Source organism: Bidens hawaiensis, unplaced genomic scaffold, assembly GCF_021521415.1.
Source record: "Bidens hawaiensis isolate Kalapana, Puna unplaced genomic scaffold, B.hawaiensis_p1.1 tig00014824_1, whole genome shotgun sequence".
Lineage (NCBI taxonomy): Eukaryota > Viridiplantae > Streptophyta > Magnoliopsida > Asterales > Asteraceae > Bidens > Bidens hawaiensis.
This window is the reverse complement of record NW_027492307.1, coordinates 194,362-202,560: the sequence shown is the minus strand read 5'-3', so window position 1 is coordinate 202,560 and position 8,199 is coordinate 194,362. Positions and strand designations below refer to the sequence as shown.

At 34.0% G+C, this 8,199-nt stretch overlaps 1 pseudogene; it reads left to right on the top strand.

Moving 5' to 3' along the window:
- Positions 1–3,588: 3,588 nt before the first annotated feature.
- Positions 3,589–3,921, top strand: LOC143547736 (secreted RxLR effector protein 161 pseudogene; annotated as a pseudogene).
- Positions 3,922–8,199: the final 4,278 nt, after the last annotated feature.

Here is an 8,199-nt window from a genome sequence, read left to right as displayed (position 1 = left end):
CACACAAACAAAAGAAATTCAAGATCTTCACATAGAGTAATCCAACAGCCATTAGAAAATAAACAGAAAACCAAATTTGTTGAAACAAATCAAACAATATATAGTGCATAATAAAGATGATGATTTGCAAACAACAAAAACAGACAACACGAATTTGATCTTTTTAGATGGGGTTTTCAACTCGTAAAACGAAAACATTGAGAGGAAATCGTATTAATGGAACACACCAGCCAGAAGCTGGAAAGAACGACCGACAACAAAAAAACAGAAAAGCAAACACCTGAAATGATCAACCAAAAAGGCATATATGTTCTTCTTGCTACAATAAAGTAAAACAAGTTTTCATATAAATACACAACGCTTCATGTTTTAATTTTTATTATTATTATTATTATTATTATTATTATTATTTATTGTAACACAAAGAGCAAATTAAATGAATGATGACCAACCTCTTGATGACTCCAAAAAGATGTCAGTTCTTCCATTTATTCTCCTTCTGTCTATGTGTGTTCAAAGAAGGCAAAAGAGGAGGTGAAGGAAGGAGCACTAGATGATCTTATAGAACACTCATTAACCAAAAAGACAAATTAAGAGAGAAATTATGAATTACTATTTAATTTAAAGCCAAAAAATTAACAAATATGAGTTGTAGCCTGTAGGGAATCTCTTAAAATTATTATTAATTAAAAGTTTAAATATGGAATATCATAAGCAATACATTAAATCAAGTTTATAAAAGGAAATTTCATGGATAAAACAGCTTTTTCATCACTTTCTTACACAATCTAAGTTTACGCGGTTATTACTGATAATCTACAGCACTTGAAAATAAAAAAAGAAAGAATATAAAGAAATCATGTGTTTATAAAAATAACAAAAAAACAAAAAAGTGATATCTTTTTTATTTTTGGAATCGTTGACATTTCATTCTATAGCTTTATTATGAATACGCGTTTTGAATTTCACATAATAATGTTTTATCTTTGGTAGCCCTGCTTGCGGTGCGCACATATGATGTATATATGTGTGAACCCTCGGGTGGGCAAAAGTGCAATTGCACTAATTTTGACGTTATTTTACTAATCTCGTGAAAATAACGTTAAAAGTGACTGACGGTTAATCAGGCATCATGTAGTGGCGTTGATAGCTGAAAGATAAGGGTACATGCACCGATCAGCCGGTGTCCCGATGATTGAGTGCTATGTGCCTTATGTCCAAGGCTTGATGCAAAACTACTATCGAGCCGGGGGTCTCACCGGAAGCAGCCTCTCTATCCCTATGGGGTAGAGGTAAGTCTGCCTACATCTTACCCTCCTCAGACCCTACCATAGCTTTGCTATTGGTGGGATATACTGAGTACGATGATGATGATTGATTGAATGTTTTATCTTTGGACAAGAAAATTTATATATGAATTATTATTAAATTATTTGACCACTGGCCAGTAAAAGAGAGTTGAACAAAAAAAATTTGAAGAGTATAAAATAATTATGAAACATACGATATAAATATTGATATATATAACAAAATAATCAATTTTAAAACGAAATAACTATGGAACATTGCGAAAAAACAACAAAAATATAACTCTCCATCGTTTAAATGTTTAATCGATTTTGCTTGTCTGACAATGAAATCGCTGAAATCGCTCTCGATGTTCTCGTCTGAAGATCAATAATCTATTTCACGTTGGTGTGTGTTTTTTTGTCTAGTACTTCTTGGTCTACAATGTTCGATTTCTTGGTCCGTGTTCTGTGTTCGGTCTTTATAATCTCTAACCACTACTAAATTAAAGCCTAAAAGTGTGATTTCTCATTTTACAATCTTGACGTACTCGATTTTGTTATTTGGTTTCTACTACAATAGGTTTATTATTTATGATTTGATATAATTATATGTTATTAGGTTAATGTTCAATACAATATAATTTTTAATTCTGATATGGCTAAGGGAATGTCCAAGCTAAACTTTGAAGCCAGTGTAGGCTCGGTTAAGTCAACGTAGTCTGGCCAGAACTGGACTTCGGAGCTCTCCAAATTTGGAGAATGCGGTAACATAAATAAAAGAAAGTTGTCGTTCTATAAAAAAAGAAACAAAATGGTTTTTAATGGTAAGATGTTAAAGGTAAGAAGTATTGTAAGAGAGATTAAAACTCTTAGTTATCTTTGTATTAGAAATAGGTCTCTGTCAGAAATATGCCAGGTGAGGATTTGATTATGTTGGAAGATTGGTGCGCTTTCTGTGTGCAATTGGCTGATTATTGAGTTGTTGTAAAAGGGTGGTTGTAACTTACTAGGCAAGTATGCTTGTAACTGTCGTTTAAGTTAATAGAAAAGGGTTTTAATTCCGAGTTTAAAAGTTGGGTCAAATATAATCATAATGTTTAATAGTTCATTGAACTTGAACAACCTTCATGTGTTATATGTACTTTAATAATATAAGAATCTTGTTTTTCTTGACCATTTATTTAAGTTTAAGCTAAAAAGGAAACCGTCCCCATTATGTATCTGAACATAAACGAAAAAAACTTTATTCTAATTATTTTATAGAGGACATGGGTGAGATAATATTACATAAACCTCTCTTGCTTGGACACTTATCCTTAAGACTTTAACAGTAAGTTAACAAAATATAAATTATAAGATGAGAAATGTTAATATATATTTACGGTTTATATTAATATATTAGTTTTATCCTTGTATTCAATGTTTTAAAAACCGCTATTTTACTTGTATCGGATTGGGTTAAAAAATGGTACAGCCGATTGAACCAGGATGTTCAACCGGTTGAATAGTTTACCTTATAATTGCCTATAAATGTAACTTCAATCTAAAAATAACATAAACTAAATGATTCATATAACAAAAAATAATACAAAAGTTAATCCATATAGTTTATTTATCTAAACCGACACTCGACACTTTATTGAATAACGAAATTTCATTTATTTATTATAATCAAAAGTAGTATGTTACAAGGCAGCCTTTCTTCATGGAGAACTCAAGGAGGATGTTTTTGTGAAACAACCTGAAGGATATGAAAAGAAAGGTGAAGAATCCAAAGTGTATAAGTTGTCTAAAGCACTATATGGCCTTAGACAGTCTCCTGAAGCTTTGAATATGAGATTAAATGGAGTTCTAAAGGATTTGGGCTTTAAAAGATGTCCACATGAACAAGCTGTGTATGTTAAGTCATATGGAAAGACTCTTGTAATAGTGGGTGTGTATGTTGATGATTTGTTGGTAACTTGGAATTGTGAACAAAAAGTGAAAGAATTCAAACAACAAATGAGTGCAAGGTTTGATTGTTATGTCTATTTGGGGATAGAAGTACTTCAAAACAATGACGGTATATACATAAAGCAAACTGCTTATGCAAGCAAGTTGATACAGTTGGCATGCCTAGAAGAGTGCAATATGCCTAAAATACCCATGGAGCCTGGCCTGAAATTGTTTAAGGCGAAGGTGGGGGGGGGGGGGTAATTTGGTAAATCCAACATTGTACAGAAAACTGGTTGGTTCCTTGAGGTATTTGACTCAAACAAGGCCTCACATTAGCTATGCAGTTGGTTTTGTGAGCAGATTCATGCAAGAACCAAGAGAAGATCACTTCCAAGCAGTAAAGCATTTCCTAAGATATGTGAAAGGAACTTTGCATTATGGGATCAAGTATGAAAAATATGATCATGGTGGCCTTATTGGTTACAATGATAGTAACCATCTAACTGATAATGATGATGGCAGAAGCACCTCTGGTAATGTATTCTATTACAATAATGCCTTAGTTTCATGGCCATCCCAAAAGCAACAATCGGTTGCATTGTCAAGTTGTGAAGCGGAATTCATTGCTGCTACTGCAGCAGCTTGTCAAGCAGTTTGGCTGCAAGGTCTGTTGCAAGAAGTAACAGGAGAAAAATAGAATATTGTGACATTACTAGTTGATAATAAATTTGCTATTTCATTCATGAGAAATCCGGTTTCCATGGTAGAAGCAAACATATCAATACAAGGTATCACTATATAAGAAAATGTATTGAACGTGATCTAATACAAGTGGAGTTTCTATGTGGAAATCAACAGAAAGCAGACATCTTGACTAAAACTTTACCTAGACTGAAGTTTAAAGAAATGAGATTGCAGTTGGGAGTAATGAGCTTAGAAAATGTTTGGAATTAAGGGGGGGGGGGGGGGGGATTGTTAGATAGTTAGAGGACCCGTTTGTACTGATTCCAAACTTTAGGGTATAATGTATAAAATGTTTGTTAGACGCTATCTAGGGCTTATAAGAGCCAGATTTGGGGATTTACTGTAATTCAAATTTTCTATTATGTAAAAACAATTCATCAGTTCTTAATAGATTTCTTCTTCTTCTTGATTAATTCTCTTGTTCTAGATACCTAATTTCTACATTTGGTATCAGAGCGAAGGTTCAAAATCACTCAATTGAATCTAATGACGATCTATTGCCCGAGAAGTATTTTTTGTTTTAATTACAATTATGCCACCGCGTAGTTCTAATTGCAATTAGGATCGAGTTGTTAGATAGCTAGAGGACCAGTTTGTACTAATTCCAAACTTTAGGGTATAATGTGTAAAATGTTTGTTAGATGTTAGCTAGGGCTAATAAGAGCCAGATTTGGGGATTTCTTGTAATTCAATATTTCTTGTTCTGTACAAACAATTCATTAGTTCTTAATAGATTTCTTCTTCTTCTTGATTAATTCTCTTGTTCTAGATACCTAATTTCTACATGTGCAGGATCTCGCGCACATAACGTACGTGTATATATATATATAAATATTGTAGGTGTAGGGTACGTCAAACCCGTACGACCTTTTATTTATTACATTATGTATTATGTTTATTACATTATTATTGTCTCCTAACTAGGCCCATTGGGCTGGGGGTTTGTGGAGGTAACCCCTAACTGGGCATGACCCAATAAAGGTTAGGGTTTCATGATGGTAGCTATGGAGTTTCTATATAAGGAGCCTTTATCATTCATTTGAAGGACCTTCTCTTGGACCCTTGGCCTCCAACATATTTTTGTGTTTGTAACAAGAGGAAACTCTTAGCAGTCACCTCCACTCCCCCACTTTTCCATGGCAAATCTCTAGCATCCGGAGAAGAAGATCAAAGCGTCTGTTCGTTCATCTCGAAGACCGGGGAACTTAGACATGGATCCGACCCGGATCCATTCTATGCGTGATTCGTCATTTTCAGTTTAAATTCATATTTGCTTTTGTACGGTAAACCCGACCCGTTTTGTCTTTCGGATTCTTTGATAAGTTACAAACTTGTTTCACACTCATTGGATCGCGAAACATCCTTTTCTGTATTTTAAAACGCTCTTTTATTGCTAAAAACGACTTAAAACAAACTTCATGGACTAAACTCGCCAAATAATCAAAGTTGGAGACCAAACCACCACCCTAGGGGTGCCGCAGCGCGCGATAGGGAGAGTGAGGTGGTCGCGGGTGTCGGCTACCCACCTGCACAGTTTCAAACTCGTTTTTGTGTTATAATCTCTCCTTAACCCCAACTAACCATCTTTAATGCTTGTAATCTCATTGGTTGAACTTGGTGGAAATATGCTAATCTTTCTCTTTTAAATACCGAACCATTTGCACCCATTTTTAGCTGCCATCACTTCAAACTAGGGGTGTTCTTTGGGTAATTTAATCGGGTTTTGGGTTGTTTCGGTCGGGTTATTCGTGTTTGAGCATAAAAGCAATTGACCCAAGAACCGACCCAAGTAAGTTAGGGTTGTTCGGGTTTCGGGTTGAACGGGTCGGGTTAATTCGGGTCAAGGTTCGGGTGAACAAGTAATAAAAATCAACTTTAACAAAATCATATATATATATATATATATATATATATATACATATCACCAATATATTGTAATTTAGAGGACATCTAGTATTCAAATATAAAACATGATTGAATATATCATTAGTATAAAATGTGATTACAGAACATCCAACGTAGACATTCAGTTACAAACTGATTATAGATTGAATAGTACTGAACATAATTAGTATGAAACATAATATAGAACATGTTTATATACATTATTACCTTGAATTAATTATAACGAAAACAAAGCTTCTGTCAAATCCCTAATGTTATTGTGCTGCTTCCAATGGAATTGAAAATAAAGAATGACCGATCAATTATCAATACATATAAATAGATATAAATACCATTTAGTATTTAGGGTTCATTAAATTGGCTTTTGAGGCTGATTAATGCATGTAGAGTAATAGTACCTTAAATGGCGCTACATTGATATACACATGCTGAAGCTATAACACGCCCCTTGGTTAACCTACTTCGGGTTATTCGGGTCAACCCGAATGTGTGGATTTCAACCAAAATACCAACCCAAATAGTAAATTTCGGGTTCGGGTTAGATGTTTAAACGAGTTGGATAGATTCGGGTCGGGTTATTCGGGTATTGGGTCGTCTCGGGTTAGGTTTTATATCCGGGTATGGTTAAAAAACACACCCCTACTTCAAACACTCTATCAAATTAGCGTTATAAGCTTCATTCCCATGTTCGTGATAGTTTGACTTTTTGAAGTCAAACAGAAGCTAAACTTTGAATTAAATCCGTTTTTTTTGGTGATTAAATATTGTATTTTCGGGTTGTTTATATTATAATACCCTTATTTGTTTTCCCTTCTTCAACAATGGTTGAATTAGGTGTTTATGCCATTTTAAGGCAAGTTTACATGAAAAGGGTATTTTAGTCCATTCTATCATTCGATTCATTTAACCTTTATGTTTTTGTTTAAGATATGAGTTTTAAGAGTTTATATTAGTTCTATGGTTTTGGGTATGTGGCATCCAACCTCGGTCTCATACCGAGTCATGGACCGAACCGAAACCGAACTCTCATTTAAACTCTTTATTTAAACGTTTTAAAACAAGTTGTATGTAAGATTCAAGTGTTTAAGTTCTTTCATTTACAGTTTGTATTTGTTATTATGATATGGTTATGTTGGACCCAAACTTGGTCATATACCAAGTCTTGAACCAACCATGTAAACCGAACCAAACCGAGTTCACTCGCTTAAAACACAATAGTCGTGTTTTGGGCCACTGAATCTCATATTTTCTTTAAAGATCTTTATATAAGCTGATTATGAATGTTTTATCAAATTACTTGGGTTGTTGGAACCAACTTGATCTTATAACAATCTTGGACCAACAAGACCGAACACCCGCTGAACATTGGCGCTTGGAGTCCTTCCGCATAGGACTTCTAACTTATTTAAGCTTTCTGCATTTAGTGAGTATTCTCATAACATTTATCATTTTGGAATATCGGATTCGGACTTGACCAATTATCAAGATCCGAACCGACTACTCCGGATACTCGTAAAATCTCGTTTTGGTATTTATCTAACAAGAGTCGTGCACTGTTGCATTAAACCAATCCCTACACATTTACTTAACAAAGGTTAAGTAAAACTTATGGATAAAAACACTGAGACTCGATTTCGACATAACTTACGTTTAAACTGACATTTTATTTATTTAAGTTTTATTTCACTTTAAACCCAAAACTTTGTTTATTTATTTTTACTTGCCTTTTATTTTTACTTTAAGTTTTCACAATACATCCAACAAACTTTAGAATCTTTTTAACCTAGGACTCGTACGAGCCCATTTTCCCAAAGCTTCCTCTTGAACAATTTCTACATCAAAGTCACCTATTCCAAGTGTAATCACACTCCCCCTTTTTATGCTTTTATACTTTTGGGGGTAGCATGCGTACCATATTCAAACCCACATTTTTATGACCTCATTACTAAAGCCACAATTCAATATTATGTGTTCATTTGAATATTTGCTCGATCTGTGTTTATGCCTGAAATTGATTACGTGCACGAGTGTTTATTTTTATGTTGTTGTTGAGCCTCAATAAGTATAATCATACGCACCCCTAACTACTTTAGCCTTGTGCTAGTAGAATAGGGCCTCATTCTCCGAGTATTTTGGTTGTTACCAAATAGGAATGAGCCACAGTTATTTACTTACATTTACAATGGTTGTTGCATTATTCTATTTACACATGTGAATTGTGATTTTGCCTCATATTATATATACTCAAAAACTAGTGTATTGCTCACCAACATTCGTGTTGATCAAATCTATTCTTATGCATGCTACAGGTTTACTTTTAGGTTGC